We start from the raw sequence: 19,581 nt of genomic DNA, 5'->3' as shown, positions 1-19,581 counted from the left end.
TTAGGTTTTTGGAAGTTGCTGCCATTGGAGGGGATGGCTGGATACAGCCTTTTCTCTGTCGCTCATTGACAGACGTAGTCCTCGTTGATTCAACACACTCAGGTTATGCTGCCCTCCACAGGAGTAGGACTAGACAGGAAAGAAAATGTTCTGGCCACACCCTAGGGGCAGTCCCAGAGGGTATATCCTCTCACTTCCTGCTCTAGCAAATCAGTTTTTTTCTGTCTAGTTAGGAGAAAGGACCTAGATACCTTGCTGGGATCTTCGGTCCTGGCAGGATTTTTTTCTTAGAAAAGATTTTTTAGACAGCTTTTTTTCTCCAGTGTTCCTGTGAGATCTTCAAGCAAGAAAGCTGAACTGGGCGACGGGCTGGATGTTGAGATCCAGTGGTCACCCCAGTTCAGCCTACGAGCGCGTGCAGGCCATAGCTCTGCGCTGTGTCGGCCGCGACATAGTCCCACTGGACGGGGACTGACCCTGCGAGTTAAACGTCTCGCCGAAACGTCTAAGACCATGAGTCACGGCGTCCATACTGGTCGACTGCCCTCCCACCTCGGTGGAGAGGGGTACTGTCAGGAGTTGGCGCCCGCCTGGTTCCGGTATGGTGAGTAGTATGTTCCCCCTTTCCCCCTGACGGATCTTGTGGTGAACGCGGGCCCCTCGCTGTAATGGTAAGGATGGGTCTTCCCTCTATCCTATAACATGTCACAGATCCCCCTGTTTGAGTGTGATTTTTGTGAACAAAAAGCCAGGAGGCTTGGTTTGGGAGCTGACAATCTAATTGCAAAGATGTTAAAATGATGAAGTCGGTGGCAGTACTAGAACTTTACTGTGATAGTATAAAGTATCCTACCTGTCAGAAGCCACAGGGCGATGTCTAGATATGTATACTGCATTCCAGATCATTCCTCCAGCTAAGCAGATGCCTCCCAACGGCCACGGACCGTATACGGCCCGCCAGGGTCCGGTACCGCCGACCACGCTGATCACCATGAGGGTGAAGGGTTGTGAGGCCGAGATCCTTCTGCAGACATGCCGCTATTCTGTGCAGGCCGCCGCCAATGTCTGGTAGTTCGCACGAGGCCACCATTTTGGCGTAGCCTCGTGTCTCCAGCATGGGGGCGGCCATGTTTGAGGTGACTCAAACACCTCGTGGAGCCAGGGGAGGCGCCGGAAGGCGTGCAGAGGGGCGGAGCCGCCTCCTTTCTTCCCGGGAAGCCAGCCAAAAGACTTCCTGTCTGTTCTAGACAATGCTGAACCTTTGTGCAGTAAGTGGTGAGCTTTGGGGTCTATCTCTCTCTCTCGCTCTATAGGGGTCCCTAAGCAAGCAACACTGAGGGGCTTTGTGGTGCCGGGGGTCTGGAAAAAAAAAAAAGAAGAAGTTTTATTTTCTTTTTGGCAAATTGATTTTTCCGGGCAGTATCTGGAATTATCATGGACCCTGCCACACAGGTACCCCCACCGGTTTCCCTCGGGGGGGCCACGGGACCCGCCAGTGCGCAGAGTATGGATGCATTCACAGCAGTTTTGAAGTCTTTGGTGGCTCGGGTGGAGACGGCCTGTCAGGAACGGGGGTCAAGAAAGCGACCCCCGCCTACCCCTATATCGTCTGAGACTTCAGATTCAGATGCTGAGATGGTTATTACAGCTGCAGGCCCCTCCGCAGGGGCTGTTATCTCAGGTAAGGTTCCCTCAGACAGTGAGGAGAACGTTCATGCTTCCGCCATAAATCAGGAAGAAGCATTGGTGGACGCACTAGTTGTGCGGTTCGGGAAATCTTAAGACTTGAGGTTTTTCCGGCAGAGGCAAATAAAAAGGAATTTCCCTTTGGTACTAGCAGACAAACCAGGACGGAGAAGGTTTTTTCTTTACCCAAGTGTTTGGGTAAAAGGATTAAAGAGGTATGGGATCATTCTAAGCGTACCTTTACTAGTTCCAAGCGCATTACTAGACGCTATCCGTTTGAGGAATCCCTCATTAAGAAATGGACGGTATCACCAGGGGTGGATCCACCTATTTCCAGACTGAATAAAGCCACGTTTTTTTTCAGTGGAGGACGCTTCGTCCTTTAAGAATTCGGTGGATCGGAAGGTAGAAGCGGAGTCCCGCACTATCTTTCCCTGATAGGATCAGCCTTTAGACCAATTATTGTCATTTGATCTAGTCCTCAGACATTTACGGAATGGGCGAGATTGGTGCGCCAGGACCTGAAGGGGAAAGGTATCCCCCAGGCAACATCTGTTTTGATGGAACAGATTATATAAGGACTACAGGTTGTCTGTGATGCAGCCTTGGATGCTACCCCCCTATTAGGGCATGCATCTATGTCAGCGGTAATCCTCAGACGTGTGCTGTGGTTAAAATACTGGGTCAGCGTAAGTACTACAGGGAGCGGTAGTTACCGTTCCCTGAACAGATAATTTTCTTTACCTTTTCCAAAGATTAGTCTCAGTTCCCCACAAGAATCGGATCCGGTTGAACGGACAGACCAAGGAGCCTCTAGCCGGGTGACTTCGGTCTCTAATGTTTAACCAGGAGAAATCACCACTCGTGATAGGAATCAGGTGTCTAAAGAATGTGTGGGAACAGAAAACGATCAGACTTTGTCGGATTGCCAGGGCCAGATAGCTCTAGGGCAGCCTGGTTCGGATCCAGTCAGGCAATATCAGGGTGATGACGTAAGTCATTCGCCAAGGATTTCACCATCTGTGCCTTCTTCACAGCATCCCGTAGGCGTGGAGATTGGTAACGCGCCCCCACGATGCTCCAGTGGACGCAGCAGACGCGCTGAACGGCCTGTAAAGGCAGTGTCAGCTATTAAAGGGATTCCCTCATCTCAGATTGCTGCTGAGATTTCTCCGCAGGATGGAGATGGAGGGAACTCCAGTTGTCCTGGAAATTCTAGGCTAGCCTCGTCAAGCCGGTCCGGCTGACTTGGACATGCTAGTCGCGAACGTTCCTTGGGCACTTCTTCTCAGGGAGTGTCTGCGGTCTCAAGGACCGATCTTCCATTGTGCTTTACAATCGCTGGGTTTAATGGCCTGGCCATTGAGACCCAGGTACTGAAGGACAGAGGGTTGTCCGCTTCAGTTATTCCTACGCTAATTAAAGCAGGGAAAGCGACTTCCAGCAAGGTCTAGTATCGCACATGGAAGACGTATATCGCGTGGTGCGAATCTTTGGAAATTCCTCCACGTACCTATTCGGTGACCCGAATATTGGCCTTTCTGCGAAAGGGGGTTGAGCAGAAACTAGCCTTGAGCACCATCAAGGGTCAGGTTTCAGCTTTAGTAATCTTCTTTCAGAAGCCTTTGGCTATTAAGGCCTTGGTGCGGAATTTCATCCAGGGGGTGCGGCACCTGGCTCCACCAGTCTGCGCGCCCTTATCGTCCTGGGATTTTAATTTAGTTGTCGGTTCTGAAGAAACCTCCTTTTGAAAACATCAGGGAGATTCCCTTGTTCACTTTATTCCAGAAGGTGGCCTTCTTAGTGGCTATCACTTCTGCACGCAGGGTGTCAGAACTGGCTGCATTGTCATGCCAGTCCCCAGACTTAGTGATTCATAGGGATAAGGTAGTTCTCCATCCTAAGCCATCCTTTCTTCCAAAGGTGGTTTCAGACTTTCATCTGAATGAAGATATTGTGCTACCTTCCTTGTGTCCTCAGCCCAATCATCATCAGGAACATGCGTTGCATTCCTTGGATGTGGTTCAGGCAATCAGGGTATACCTGAAGACTACGGAATCATTCCGTAAGACGGATTCACTTTTTGTGATCACGGATGGCCCCAGAAAGGGGTTGCCTGCATCTGCCGCGACTATCTCCAAATGGATTAGACAGACGGTGGTACAGGCTTATTCTAGTAAGGGTCGGAATCCTCCGTTCCCTGTTAGGGCGCACTTCACTCGAGCGCTCAGTACTCCTGGGCTTTCCGCCATCAGGCATCAGTGGTCCAGGTATGTAAGGCGGCCACCTGGTCGTCGGTACATACCTTTACAAAATTTTTTATAAGATTTAGGTGATGGCATCGGTGGATGCCTCATTTGGCCGCAAGGTTTGCAGGCCGCAATTTGAGGAGACCGGTGGTCTACCTCGAGGGTTGTTTTCTGTTGAAATTTTCTGTTGAATCTCATCTTCAATTGATGAGCATTGGAAACTTCTAGTTGGCACCGGTTGGGCCTTCTAGATTGGATTTGTTTTCCATTTTCCCACCCCTCATTTGTGGTACTGCTTTGGGACGTCCCGAGTGTGTTGAATCAACGAGGACTACGTCTGTCAATGGGCGACAGAGAAAAATGGATTTTTGTAAGATCTTACCGTAAAATCCTTTTCTCTTAAGCTTATTGACAGACGTAGTACCCGCCCCTCTGTTTTTGAGTTGGGTTGGGTTAAATTCTCTAAACACTGCTTTGTGACATAACTGATTTGCTAGAGCAGGAAGTGAGAGGATATACCCTCTGGGACTGCCCCTAGGGTGTGGCCAGAACATTTTCTTTCCTGTCTAGTCCTACTCCTGTGGAGGGCAGCATAACCCGAGTGTGTTGAATCAACGAGGACTACGTCTGTCAATGAGCTTAAGAGAAAAGGATTTTACGGTAAGATCTTACAAAAATCCATTTTTCCTATGTCAGTTGGATAGTCTGTATTTTTATCTAGATCATTCACGTATTTAGCTTCTCGGCCTTTTGGCTAAGATCAAGTGTAGTATCTGTTCTTATCAGTGTTGGAATGGAACCTGAAGGTTAGTATCGGTGGTGGCCGAAGTATACCGGGGCGCTCTGGGCGTAACTGGAGGACCGGAGTAGGCCAAACCAGAGAAAGCCGGATGGTTCCAATGCCTTCCTGATTTGAATGGGTCCGCCCCTGTCAGTTTGAAGGGAGTGGGAAAGCCGGTGTAACGTTAAAAAACCATACCCCGTGGAGAAACCATACCCTCGTCACTTCCGGGCTGAAACAGCTGAGCAGCGCAGCAGTGCGCATGCTCAGAGCCCCGGATACGTGATTGAACATTAAAGTATTAGACAAGTGCGCATGCTCGGTGGGCATGAAATTCTCACGGCACTGTGTCTAATGTAAAACTTGCGGCGCTTACATTAAAACAGCTCCTCTGAAACGTAAATCATCTCCGCTCTTCGCCCTGTCACTGCCCTCATCTCCGGTAATAAATATAAAAGCGGCGGCGGGTGTATGTGATGTAAATGTGACGGCGATCGCGGCTCCGTGATCCGCTTTTATATTTATTACCGGAGATGAGGGCAGTGACAGGGCGAAGAGCGGAGATGATTTACGTTTCAGAGGAGCTGTTTTAATGTAAGCGCCGCAAGTTTAACTACCGTGAGAAATCCATACCCTCCGTAGCGGAACCGGAAGTGACGAGGGTATGGTTTTCTCACGGGTATGGATTTTTCACGGAACACCGGGCGACCACGGTTAGTACTGCTCCTGGATGTGATTGGTAAGGAATGGCGGATGGTGGTGGGGGAACCTTTCCTCCTGGGTTGAATCTGGCCTTGCAAAAGGCTTGTCCCCAGTTGAAGGCAGGTTCTCCCTAAGCTGTCTAAAATTCTGATGCCTCCTGATGGGATAGGGCTACACGAGGTCTGGCCGGGGGCCGAGACCGAAAAAGCCCGTGGTGTATGTGCCCCTGGGGTGGCAGCCCAGGGGTGCCTCAATCTCACTGGTGAGGGGCAGCTCACCTGAGTTTTTGTGGCACCTTGGTCACTGCACCATCACACTTTTTCAAGCACCTGCCTCTTGGGGTGGGCCTTTTGGCCAACACCAGAGGAATTTTTTTATTCCTGGCCGGGGGGCCTGCCAAGGTTTTGCACTTTGGCACTACCCTGCACTTCTCCACTTCCCTTTTCCCCACTCTGTTTTTCTTTGTCGTGTGTCACGTTTGTCCCTTTTTTTGGTTGAGCACTTGCACGACTTTGATGGCGTAGGTCCTCGGGCCTGCCCTGTAAGTCTTGGGAGGGGGTGGATATGGCCTTTTGGCTTATTTCGCCCTCTCCCATGGGGTCTCCCTTCGGGGGAGCCCTACCTAGTACTTGGGGTGGGCTGTTTCGGCAGTCCCCCTGAAGAATGGGGTCTGCCCGGTTTCGGCTGGGTGGACCTAAGTGAGTACCTCAGTCCCTGTCAGGAGCTTCGCGCCCCGGGGAATCAGGGTCAGGGCCCTTCCTCTTCGGAGGAGGGCCATGTGTACGCCTTGTGCACTTTTTGTGTGTCCACGTTTGCGTGTGTGCACTTTTTTATGCACCGGGTATAAGTCTTTTGAGTGTGTTTCACACACCACGGGCTTTAAAAAAAAAAAAAAAATTCACGTATTTAGAGGGGAAATACGATTGTATGGCTCCCACTTGCTTAGTATCAATCAATCCTTTTGTATTTGAGCGTGTCTTAGGTTTTTTAGTAATGTTTTGCATCCCGCTCACATAGTCCTGTTTTAAACTATGCCAAAAAGCAGGATTTTATTATCTCCCGTATCACATCCGTTTGGGAGATCCTTTGTGTGTGGGGCCAGGTCTGTAGTCACCCTATTTCTCAATTGTACATGTATGTCCCACTTCTCCTATAGGTGCCTCTCTCCTGACCTCTCTTGACTCCTCTCCTTTGAGCTCCCGCAGGCAGGTTAACTGTGTGTGTGTCAGGCTATTACAGTCACTCACTGTCTGTCAAAGTTAGATATCAAATATCAAAGATTCAAGTATCAGACATCACACATCATACCTCTAATTTTCCCGGGCTCCTCTCGATCCTGGAGCGGTTCCTTTCTTGTTTTTGCTGTTTGTAAAGGGATGTTGCCTCTGTCCTTTGCTGCTGTGTGAGAGGGGACTTCTGATTGTTGAGCTTGTTGTCTCCTAATAGATCATAGTGCCTCCTCTCACCCCTGTGTTGGACACGATCTTCCTGTCCTGTCTTGTCTTAGAGGGTTGTGTAGTGTTCAGCCCTTCAACCCTTCCCGGGTCTTCAGGGCTTCAAAGGTAGCGGGGCACTCAAGGATTTCATTTTTCAGAGGGGTAACCCCCAAACGGGATAGCGCTGTGCACGTGCGGGAGGCCGGGATCCTGGTCTCTCTCCTGCCTTCTAGCCTGTGCACTGCAGCGTCGGCTCCGGCTCCGTCTCAGGTCTCCACTCCTGCCGCGGATGCGGATGTAAAAGCCGGCCTCCAGGTATCCTGTATCGGCGTCTCTGCTCGGTCTCCCGCTCAGAGCGTTCTGATGTGGGAGCGTGCCGGACTGAACGTGTCGGCGAGTCAGCGTGTCAGCTGGGAGGGGCGGAGTGAGATCAAGATCTGCCGAGATCTCACATGTTCACACAGACCTCTCCCCCCTGCTGGAATGTATTCTATTCCAAAATGTATTTAGCTACATGTCTTTGACAAAACAATTCTCAATGAGTGCATTTTTAACCGCTTTAAGACCGGAAGATTTTACCCCATTCCTGACCAGTCCCTATTTTGCGATTCGGCACTGCTTTACTTTAAAGGACAATTGTGCGGTTGTGCGATGCTGTACCCAAATTAAATTGACGTCCTTGTTTTCCCCACAAATAGAGCTTTCTTTTGGTGGTATTTGATCACCTTTGCGATTTTTACTTTTTGCGCTATAAACAAAAAAAGAGCGAAAATTTTGAAAAAATAAATATTTTTCACATTTTTTTTATATGAAATTCCCCCCCCAAAAAATGTAAAAATCTAAATTTTTTAACATTTTAGGCCAATTTGTTTTCTGCTACATATTTTTGGTAAAAAAAAATAGCAATAAGTGTATTTTGATTGGTTTGCGCAAAAGTTATCGCAGCTACTAACTACGGGAAATTTATGTCATTTTTATTGTTTTTTTTTAACTAGTAATGGCGGCGATCTGCGATTTTTTTTTTTGCGGGACTGCAACATTGTGGCGGACAGATTGGACCCTTGACTGACATTTTTGACACTTTTGGGGGTACCAATGACATTACTACAGTAATCAGTGCTATAAATATGCACTGTAAAAATTACACTGGCAGGGAAGGGGTTAACTTTTATTGGTGATCAAGGGGTTAATGTATGCCTGGTGCTTACTAACGTGTGTGGGGGGAGGGGACTATGTGACACAGGCACAGATCGCAGGTTTAGCTATGCTGAATCCTGCAATCTGTCACTGTTTGTCACTTAGGAGATCCGCCCGCTTTGTTTACACAAGTGGGCGGATCTCCACACTCGATCCCCCGATGATCGGGGAAGAGCGGCGATGATCACCACCTCTCCTCCCCTGGTCCGACTCCCGCTGTGACTGAATACAGCGGGAGCGAGCCTACGGCGGGGAGCACGCGCCGCCGAGAGATGGGAATGTCTGGTGACGTAGGTCTACGTCGCCAGACGATAACGAGCCACTGTGCCGCAGTAGCAGCACAGTGAGCAGTGGTAAAGTGGTTAAAAAAAAATAATAATTATTTTGGCCTGGGAACCAGAAGTGACGTCATGACGTCCCTCTGGTCCTCCAAGGGCATAGAGATGAGTGGCGGCCATCTTGGCTACTGCCAGTGTCGGATTGCTCCCGGTGCATCACCGATCGGTCAGGTAAGCCCGGGCGGGAACAACTGGGAAGCGGTGGGGGAGGGGCACCTGGGGGGGTGGGGCTTCTAATAGTGGGCCCACTGCGAATCTGCCTGCAAAACCACTTTTATCTGAAAGAGAATCTCCTGTAGTAAAAAAAAAATACCTCAGTATTTAACCACTTCAGCTCCGGAAGGTTTCCTCGGCACTGCAAGACTTTAACAGACAATTGCGCGGTGGTGCAGTAATTATCCTAGGCAGAATAAATATTCCCCATACATTGTATCTTCTCACTCAGCCTGCTGAAGAACACTCCTCAGAAAAAGACAGAAGCACATAGGCGTGCGCACAGGGTGTTCCAGGTGTGCCTGGGCACACCCTAATCACTCTGGGTGGCGCAGATTACCCCTGCTTAACCACTTTAGCCCCGGGGGATTCGGCTGCTCAAAGACCAGGCCCTATTTTGCGATTCAGCACTGTGTGACTTTAAGCCCCGGTTCACACTTGTGCGTGTGCGGGGTTCGCATGTAATGTCGGAGCGCACTGCTCCGACATTACATGCGATCGGCTGTGCGGTGCGAGTTTAGCCATACAGTTTGTATGGCTAAATTCGCACCGCAGCCGCACCAAACACGCACAGGGACCCTTTTTGGCGGCCGCATCAGGATCGGATCGCACAGCGGTTCACACTTGTGCGATCCGATCCTGTGCGAACTGCACGATCGCACTGCGATATGCGATCAAACTGGGGGTGTCGTTAACATTACATTGACACCCCCAGCGTATCGCATATGGCAGTGTGAACTGCTGGGGGTGCGTGTGCGATGCGGGAACAGGCTGCGAATTCGCAGCCTTCCCGCATCGCATAAGTGTGAACCGGCACTAACAGACAATTGCACGGTGGTGCGACACTGTACCTAAATAAAATTGACGTCTTTTTTTCCCCCACAAATAGAGCTTTCTTTTGGTGGTATTTGATCACCTCTGCAATTTTTATTTTTTGCGCTATAAACAAATAAAGAGCGACAATTTTGAAAACAAAAAAAAACAATATTTTTAACATAATTTTATATGAAATTGTCAAAAAAAAAAGTAAAAATCTAAATTTTTTAACATTTTAGGCCAATTTGTTTTCTGCTACATATTTTTGGTAAAAAAAAAATCGCAGTAAACGTATTATGATTGGTTTGCGCAAAAGTTATCGCGTCTACTAATTACGGGAAAGATTTATGTCATTTTTATTGTTTTTTTTCTTTAATAGTAATGGCGGCGATCTGCGATTTTTAGCGGGATAGATTTTTGAACTTTTTGTTTTTGTTAGTGATGGCAGCGATTAGCGATTTTTAGCGGGACTGCGACATTGCGGCGGACAGATCCGACCCCTGACTGACATTTTTGACACTTTTGGGGGTACCAGTGACATTACTACAGTAATCAGGGTTAAAAATATGCACTGTTACTGTAATAATGACACTGGCAGGGAAGGGGTTAACCCTGTGGGTGATCAAGGGGTTAAATGTGGCCCTAGGGGCGTGATTCTGTGTGTGGGGGGGGGGGGGGGCTTTGCTTGTGAAGTCATCTTAGAGACATTTGATCCTATATAGCAGGATCACATGACATCTGTGATCACTTCAGGGAGAAGTACGGACGGCTGTGTTTATATCAGCCGCCCGTCCTTCTCTGTCAGCGGCGGGAGATCACGAGTGGCCGGCGCACATCAGAGCCGCCAGTCACACGCACTAGCTTCCCTGCTGACACGCGGGGGCGGGAGCACAATCGTCCCTTAGCTCCTCCCAGGCGAGCGCCGTACGGTGCCTGGGAGAGCCGACCTGCTGCTGTACATTTGCGGCGGCTGGTCGGTAAGTGGTTAAGTAATTTTCTAGCCAAATAACTTGTAAAGAAGTGTCAAAAAAAAAAAATTGTGAACTTAGGGGGAGGGAACAACTGTAATATTTTCATCTATACATTCCAAACTAATTCTATAAATGACTTTTCTTCCTGAGGAATAATGTCTGTGAAATGAAAAGGAGATTATAATAGGAATGCAGCACATTCTGTCAGTCACTAGCCCTGGCAGAATGTATTATGAGAGCACAGACCGCGCCCACCACCCCACCAGCCAACCAGAATACATTGTGTGAGCACAGACCCCGCCCACCAGCAGATCTCTAGTTCTGTCTCTGAAAACATCGTGGCTCGTGCTGGCTGGTGGGCGGGGTCTACGCTCCCATAATGCATTGCGGTAGGTCTGCTCATTTGCATATAGTGATATGCCTCACACAATGTGCTGTATTCCTATTATTTTGTTTATTATAATCAACTTTTTCTATTTTTTTTTTCACATACAGTATTCTTTTAGGAAGAAGGTCATTTATACAATCCGTTTGGGACGTTTCCTGTGAAAAAAAAAAAAAAATAAAAAAATGGTACTCTCCCTAAGTTAACCAGTTCTGACATTGGAGGGGTTATATACCGATTGCAACTTCTCATTATACAGTTCTGCTGAACTGTAGGTTAGGTTATAGGTAATGCAGTGCCATACTAAGTATCCTCTACGGGTAGTCGGCGGAGTGCGTTAAAGCATGAAGAAGCCCACCATAGAGTACAGTGGTGGCCTCTGGAAGCAAATCGGCAACCATTGAGAGCATCCCACTGTATAGTGGTGGCCTCTGGAAGCATATCGGCAACCATTGAGAGCATCCCACTGTACAAAGGAACTAGTCAGCTGTATTACATATAATAGTTGCACAGTAGAACCAAGTTTTTTCTTACACCAAATTACTTCTCTTCAATATTTTTTCATCTATTTTACTCTCACACATAGCTGCAATAACCCAGCTATTCTTTTAACCTCTTAAGCCCTGGAAGACTTTACCCCCTTCCTGACCAGGGTTTTTTTGCGATTTTTTTACTGCGTGACTTTAACGGACATTTGCGCGGTCGTGCAACGCTGTACCTAAACGAAATTTACGTCCTTTTTTTCCCACAAACAGAGCTTTCTTTTGGTGGTATTTGATCATCTCTGCGATTTTTTTTTTTTGCGATATTAATAAAAAAAAGCAACAATTTTGAAAAAATAACAATATTTTTCTACTTTGACAGGTAAAAAATATCCAATATATTCAATTTTTGTCATATATTTAGGCCAAAATGTATTTAGCTACATGTCTTTGACAAAACAATTCTCAATGAGTGCATTTTTAACCTCTTTAAGACCGGAAGATTTTACCCCATTCCTGATCAGGCCCTATTTTGCGATTCGGCACTGCTTTACTTTAAAGGACAATTGTGCGGTTGTGCGATGCTGTACCCAAATTAAATTGACGTCCTTGTTTTCCCCACAAATAGAGCTTTCTTTTGGTGGTATTTGATCACCTTTGCGATTTTTACTTTTTGCGCTATAAACAAAAAAAGAGCGAAAATTTTGAAAAAATAACTATTTTTCACATTTTTTTATATGAAATTCCCCCCCCAAAAAATGTAAAAATCTAAATTTTTTAACATTTTAGGCCAATTTGTTTTCTGCTACATATTTTTGGTAAAAAAAAATAGCAATAAGTGTATTTTGATTGGTTTGCGCAAAAGTTATCGCAGCTACTAACTACGGGAAATTTATGTCATTTTTATTGTTTTTTTTTAACTAGTAATGGCGGCGATCTGCGATTTTTTTTTTTTGCGGGACCGCAACATTGCGGCGGACAGATTGGACCCTTGACTGACATTTTTGACACTTTTGGGGGTACCAATGACATTACTACAGTAATCAGTGCTATAAATATGCACTGTAAAAATTACACTGACAGGGAAGGGGTTAACTTTTATTGGTGATCAAGGGGTTAATGTATGCCTGGTGCTTACTAACGTGTGTGGGGGGAGGGGACTATGTGACACAGGCACAGATCGCAGGTTTAGCTATGCTGAATCCTGCAATCTGTCACTGTTTGTCACTTAGGAGATCCGCCCGCTTTGTTTACACAAGTGGGCGGATCTCCACACTCGATCCCCGATGATCGGGGAAGAGCGGCGATGATCACCACCTCTCCTCCCCTGGTCCGACTCCCGCTGTGACTGAATACAGCGGGAGCGAGCCTACGGTGGGGCGCACGCGCCGCCGAGAGATGGGAATGTCTGGTTATGTAGGTCTACGTCGCCAGACGATAACGAGCCACTGTGCCGCAGTAGCAGCACAGTGAGCAGTGGTAAAGTGGTTAAAAAAAAATAATAATTATTTTGGCCTGGGAACCAGAAGTGACGTCATGACGTCCCTCTGGTCCTCCAAGGGCATAGAGATGAGTGGCGGCCATCTTGGCTACTGCCAGTGTCGGATTGCTCCCGGTGCATCACCGATCGGTCAGGTAAGCCCGGGCGGGAACAACTGGGAAGCGGTGGGGGAGGGGCACCTGGGGAGGGGGGTGTTGCTTCTAATAGTGGGCCCACTGCGAATCTGCCTGCAAAACCACTTTTATCTGAAAGAGAATCTCCTGTAGTAAAAAAAAAATACCTCAGTATTTAACCACTTCAGCTCCGGAAGGTTTCCTCGGCACTGCAAGACTTTAACAGACAATTGCGCGGTGGTGCAGTAATTATCCTAGGCAGAATAAATATTCCCCATACATTGTATCTTCTCACTCAGCCTGCTGAAGAACACTCCTCAGAAAAAGACAGAAGCACATAGGCGTGCGCACAGAGTGTGCCAGGTGTGCCTGGGCACACACTAATCACTCTGGGTGGCGCAGATTACCCCTGCTTAACCACTTTAGCCCCGGGGGATTCGGCTGCTCAAAGACCAGGCCCTATTTTGCGATTCAGCACTGTGTGACTTTAAGCCCCGGTTCACACTTGTGCGTGTGCGGGGTTCGCATGTAATGTCGGAGCGCACTGCTCCGACATTACATGCGATCGGCTGTGCGGTGCGAGTTTAGCCATACAGTTTGTATGGCTAAATTCGCACCGCAGCCGCACCAAACACGCACAGGGACCCTTTTTGGCGGCCGCATCAGGATCGGATCGCACAGCGGTTCACACTTGTGCGATCCGATCCTGTGCGAACTGCACGATCGCACTGCGATATGCGATCAAACTGGGGGTGTCGTTAACATTACATTGACACCCCCAGCGTATCGCATATGGCAGTGTGAACTGCTGGGGGTGCGTGTGCGATGCGGGAACAGGCTGCGAATTCGCAGCCTTCCCGCATCGCATAAGTGTGAACCGGCACTAACAGACAATTGCACGGTGGTGCGACACTGTACCTAAATAAAATTGACGTCTTTTTTTCCCCCACAAATAGAGCTTTCTTTTGGTGGTATTTGATCACCTCTGCAATTTTTATTTTTTGCGCTATAAACAAATAAAGAGCGACAATTTTGAAAACAAAAAAAAACAATATTTTTAACATAATTTTATATGAAATTGTCAAAAAAAAAAGTAAAAATCTAAATTTTTTAACATTTTAGGCCAATTTGTTTTCTGCTACATATTTTTGGTAAAAAAAAAATCGCAGTAAACGTATTATGATTGGTTTGCGCAAAAGTTATCGCGTCTACTAATTACGGGAAAGATTTATGTCATTTTTATTGTTTTTTTTTCTTTAATAGTAATGGCGGCGATCTGCGATTTTTAGCGGGATAGATTTTTGAACTTTTTGTTTTTGTTAGTGATGGCAGCGATTAGCGATTTTTAGCGGGACTGCGACATTGCGGCGGACAGATCCGACCCCTGACTGACATTTTTGACACTTTTGGGGGTACCAGTGACATTACTACAGTAATCAGGGTTAAAAATATGCACTGTTACTGTAATAATGACACTGGCAGGGAAGGGGTTAACCCTGTGGGTGATCAAGGGGTTAAATGTGGCCCTAGGGGCGTGATTCTGTGTGTGGGGGGGGGGGGGGGCTTTGCTTGTGAAGTCATCTTAGAGACATTTGATCCTATATAGCAGGATCACATGACATCTGTGATCACTTCAGGGAGAAGTACGGACGGCTGTGTTTATATCAGCCGCCCGTCCTTCTCTGTCAGCGGCGGGAGATCACGAGTGGCCGGCGCACATCAGAGCCGCCAGTCACACGCACTAGCTTCCCTGCTGACACGCGGGGGCGGGAGCACAATCGTCCCTTAGCTCCTCCCAGGCGAGCGCCGTACGGTGCCTGGGAGAGCCGACCTGCTGCTGTACATTTGCGGCGGCTGGTCGGTAAGTGGTTAAGTAATTTTCTAGCCAAATAACTTGTAAAGAAGTGTCAAAAAAAAAAAATTGTGAACTTAGGGGGAGGGAACAACTGTAATATTTTCATCTATACATTCCAAACTAATTCTATAAATGACTTTTCTTCCTGAGGAATAATGTCTGTGAAATGAAAAGGAGATTATAATAGGAATGCAGCACATTCTGTCAGTCACTAGCCCTGGCAGAATGTATTATGAGAGCACAGACCGCGCCCACCACCCCACCAGCCAACCAGAATACATTGTGTGAGCACAGACCCCGCCCACCAGCAGATCTCTAGTTCTGTCTCTGAAAACATCGTGGCTCGTGCTGGCTGGTGGGCGGGGTCTACGCTCCCATAATGCATTGCGGTAGGTCTGCTCATTTGCATATAGTGATATGCCTCACACAATGTGCTGTATTCCTATTATTTTGTTTATTATAATCAACTTTTTCTATTTTTTTTTTTCACATACAGTATTCTTTTAGGAAGAAGGTCATTTATACAATCCGTTTGGGACGTTTCCTGTGAAAAAAAAAAATAAAAAAATGGTACTCTCCCTAAGTTAACCAGTTCTGACATTGGAGGGGTTATATACCGATTGCAACTTCTCATTATACAGTTCTGCTGAACTGTAGGTTAGGTTATAGGTAATGCAGTGCCATACCAAGTATCCTCTACGGGTAGTCGGCGGAGTGCGTTAAAGCATGAAGAAGCCCACCATAGAGTACAGTGGTGGCCTCTGGAAGCAAATCGGCAACCATTGAGAGCATCCCACTGTATAGTGGTGGCCTCTGGAAGCATATCGGCAACCATTGAGAGCATCCCACTGTACAAAGGAACTAGTCAGCTGTATTACATATAATAGTTGCACAGTAGAACCAAGTTTTTTCTTACACCAAATTACTTCTCTTCAATATTTTTTCATCTATTTTACTCTCACACATAGCTGCCATAACCCAGCTATTCTTTTAACCTCTTAAGCCCTGGAAGACTTTACCCCCTTCCTGACCAGGGTTTTTTTGCGATTTTTTTACTGCGTGACTTTAACGGACATTTGCGCGGTCGTGCAACGCTGTACCTAAACGAAATTTACGTCCTTTTTTTCCCACAAACAGAGCTTTCTTTTGGTGGTATTTGATCATCTCTGCGATTTTTTTTTTTTTGCGATATTAATAAAAAAAAGCAACAATTTTGAAAAAATAACAATATTTTTCTACTTTGACAGGTAAAAAATATCCAATATATTCAATTTTTGTCATATATTTAGGCCAAAATGTATTTAGCTACATGTCTTTGACAAAACAATTCTCAATGAGTGCATTTTTAACCTCTTTAAGACCGGAAGATTTTACCCCATTCCTGACCAGGCCCTATTTTGCGATTCGGCACTGCTTTACTTTAAAGGACAATTGTGCGGTTGTGCGATGCTGTACCCAAATTAAATTGACGTCCTTGTTTTCCCCACAAATAGAGCTTTCTTTTGGTGGTATTTGATCACCTTTGCGATTTTTACTTTTTGCGCTATAAACAAAAAAAGAGCGAAAATTTTGAAAAAATAACTATTTTTCACATTTTTTTATATGAAATTCCCCCCCCAAAAAATGTAAAAATCTAAATTTTTTAACATTTTAGGCCAATTTGTTTTCTGCTACATATTTTTGGTAAAAAAAAATAGCAATAAGTGTATTTTGATTGGTTTGCGCAAAAGTTATCGCAGCTACTAACTACGGGAAATTTATGTCATTTTTATTGTTTTTTTTTAACTAGTAATGGCGGCGATCTGCGATTTTTTTTTTTTGCGGGACCGCAACATTGCGGCGGACAGATTGGACCCTTGACTGACATTTTTGACACTTTTGGGGGTACCAATGACATTACTACAGTAATCAGTGCTATAAATATGCACTGTAAAAATTACACTGACAGGGAAGGGGTTAACTTTTATTGGTGATCAAGGGGTTAATGTATGCCTGGTGCTTACTAACGTGTGTGGGGGGAGGGGACTATGTGACACAGGCACAGATCGCAGGTTTAGCTATGCTGAATCCTGCAATCTGTCACTGTTTGTCACTTAGGAGATCCGCCCGCTTTGTTTACACAAGTGGGCGGATCTCCACACTCGATCCCCGATGATCGGGGAAGAGCGGCGATGATCACCACCTCTCCTCCCCTGGTCCGACTCCCGCTGTGACTGAATACAGCGGGAGCGAGCCTACGGTGGGGCGCACGCGCCGCCGAGAGATGGGAATGTCTGGTTATGTAGGTCTACGTCGCCAGACGATAACGAGCCACTGTGCCGCAGTAGCAGCACAGTGAGCAGTGGTAAAGTGGTTAAAAAAAAATAATAATTATTTTGGCCTGGGAACCAGAAGTGACGTCATGACGTCCCTCTGGTCCTCCAAGGGCATAGAGATGAGTGGCGGCCATCTTGGCTACTGCCAGTGTCGGATTGCTCCCGGTGCATCACCGATCGGTCAGGTAAGCCCGGGCGGGAACAACTGGGAAGCGGTGGGGGAGGGGCACCTGGGGAGGGGGGTGTTGCTTCTAATAGTGGGCCCACTGCGAATCTGCCTGCAAAACCACTTTTATCTGAAAGAGAATCTCCTGTAGTAAAAAAAAAATACCTCAGTATTTAACCACTTCAGCTCCGGAAGGTTTCCTCGGCACTGCAAGACTTTAACAGACAATTGCGCGGTGGTGCAGTAATTATCCTAGGCAGAATAAATATTCCCCATACATTGTATCTTCTCACTCAGCCTGCTGAAGAACACTCCTCAGAAAAAGACAGAAGCACATAGGCGTGCGCACAGAGTGTGCCAGGTGTGCCTGGGCACACACTAATCACTCTGGGTGGCGCAGATTACCCCTGCTTAACCACTTTAGCCCCGGGGGATTCGGCTGCTCAAAGACCAGGCCCTATTTTGCGATTCAGCACTGTGTGACTTTAAGCCCCGGTTCACACTTGTGCGTGTGCGGGGTTCGCATGTAATGTCGGAGCGCACTGCTCCGACATTACATGCGATCGGCTGTGCGGTGCGAGTTTAGCCATACAGTTTGTATGGCTAAATTCGCACCGCAGCCGCACCAAACACGCACAGGGACCCTTTTTGGCGGCCGCATCAGGATCGGATCGCACAGCGGTTCACACTTGTGCGATCCGATCCTGTGCGAACTGCACGATCGCACTGCGATATGCGATCAAACTGGGGGTGTCGTTAACATTACATTGACACCCCCAGCGTATCGCATATGGCAGTGTGAACTGCTGGGGGTGCGTGTGCGATGCGGGAACAGGCTGCGAATTCGCAGCCTTCCCGCATCGCATAAGTGTGAACCGGCACTAACAGACAATTGCACGGTGGTGCGACACTGTACCTAAATAAAATTGACGTCTTTTTTTCCCCCACAAATAGAGCTTTCTTTTGGTGGTATTTGATCACCTCTGCAATTTTTATTTTTTGCGCTATAAACAAATAAAGAGCGACAATTTTGAAAACAAAAAAAAACAATATTTTTAACATAATTTTATATGAAATTGTCAAAAAAAAAAGTAAAAATCTAAATTTTTTAACATTTTAGGCCAATTTGTTTTCTGCTACATATTTTTGGTAAAAAAAAAATCGCAGTAAACGTATTATGATTGGTTTGCGCAAAAGTTATCGCGTCTACTAATTACGGGAAAGATTTATGTCATTTTTATTGTTTTTTTTTCTTTAATAGTAATGGCGGCGATCTGCGATTTTTAGCGGGATAGATTTTTGAACTTTTTGTTTTTGTTAGTGATGGCAGCGATTAGCGATTTTTAGCGGGACTGCGACATTGCGGCGGACAGATCCGACCCCTGACTGACATTTTTGACACTTTTGGGGGTACCAGTGACATTACTACAGTAATCAGGGTTAAAAATATGCACTGTTACTGTAATAATGACACTGGCAGGGAAGGGGTTAACCCTGTGGGTGATCAAGGGGTTAAATGTGGCCCTAGGGGCGTGATTCTGTGTGTGGGGGGGGGGGGGGCTTTGCTTGTGAAGTCATCTTAGAGACATTTGATCCTATATAGCAGGATCACATGACATCTGTGATCACTTCAGGGAGAAGTACGGACGGCTGTGTTTATATCAGCCGCCCGTCCTTCTCTGTCAGCGGCGGGAGATCACGAGTGGCCGGCGCACATCAGAGCCGCCAGTCACACGCACTAGCTTCCCTGCTGACACGCGGGGGCGGGAGCACAATCGTCCCTTAGCTCCTCCCAGGCGAGCGCCGTACGGTGCCTGGGAGAGCCGACCTGCTGCTGTACATTTGCGGCGGCTGGTCGGTAAGTGGTTAAGTAATTTTCTAGCCAAATAACTTGTAAAGAAGTGTCAAAAAAAAAAAATTGTGAACTTAGGGGGAGGGAACAACTGTAATATTTTCATCTATACATTCCAAACTAATTCTATAAATGACTTTTCTTCCTGAGGAATAATGTCTGTGAAATGAAAAGGAGATTATAATAGGAATGCAGCACATTCTGTCAGTCACTAGCCCTGGCAGAATGTATTATGAGAGCACAGACCGCGCCCACCACCCCACCAGCCAACCAGAATACATTGTGTGAGCACAGACCCCGCCCACCAGCAGATCTCTAGTTCTGTCTCTGAAAACATCGTGGCTCGTGCTGGCTGGTGGGCGGGGTCTACGCTCCCATAATGCATTGCGGTAGGTCTGCTCATTTGCATATAGTGATATGCCTCACACAATGTGCTGTATTCCTATTATTTTGTTTATTATAATCAACTTTTTCTATTTTTTTTTTTCACATACAGTATTCTTTTAGGAAGAAGGTCATTTAT

Source organism: Pelophylax lessonae (assembly GCF_965119305.1).
Source record: "Pelophylax lessonae genome assembly, chromosome: 9".
Classification (NCBI taxonomy): domain Eukaryota; kingdom Metazoa; phylum Chordata; class Amphibia; order Anura; family Ranidae; genus Pelophylax; species Pelophylax lessonae.
Note: the sequence above shows the minus strand (reverse complement) of the source record.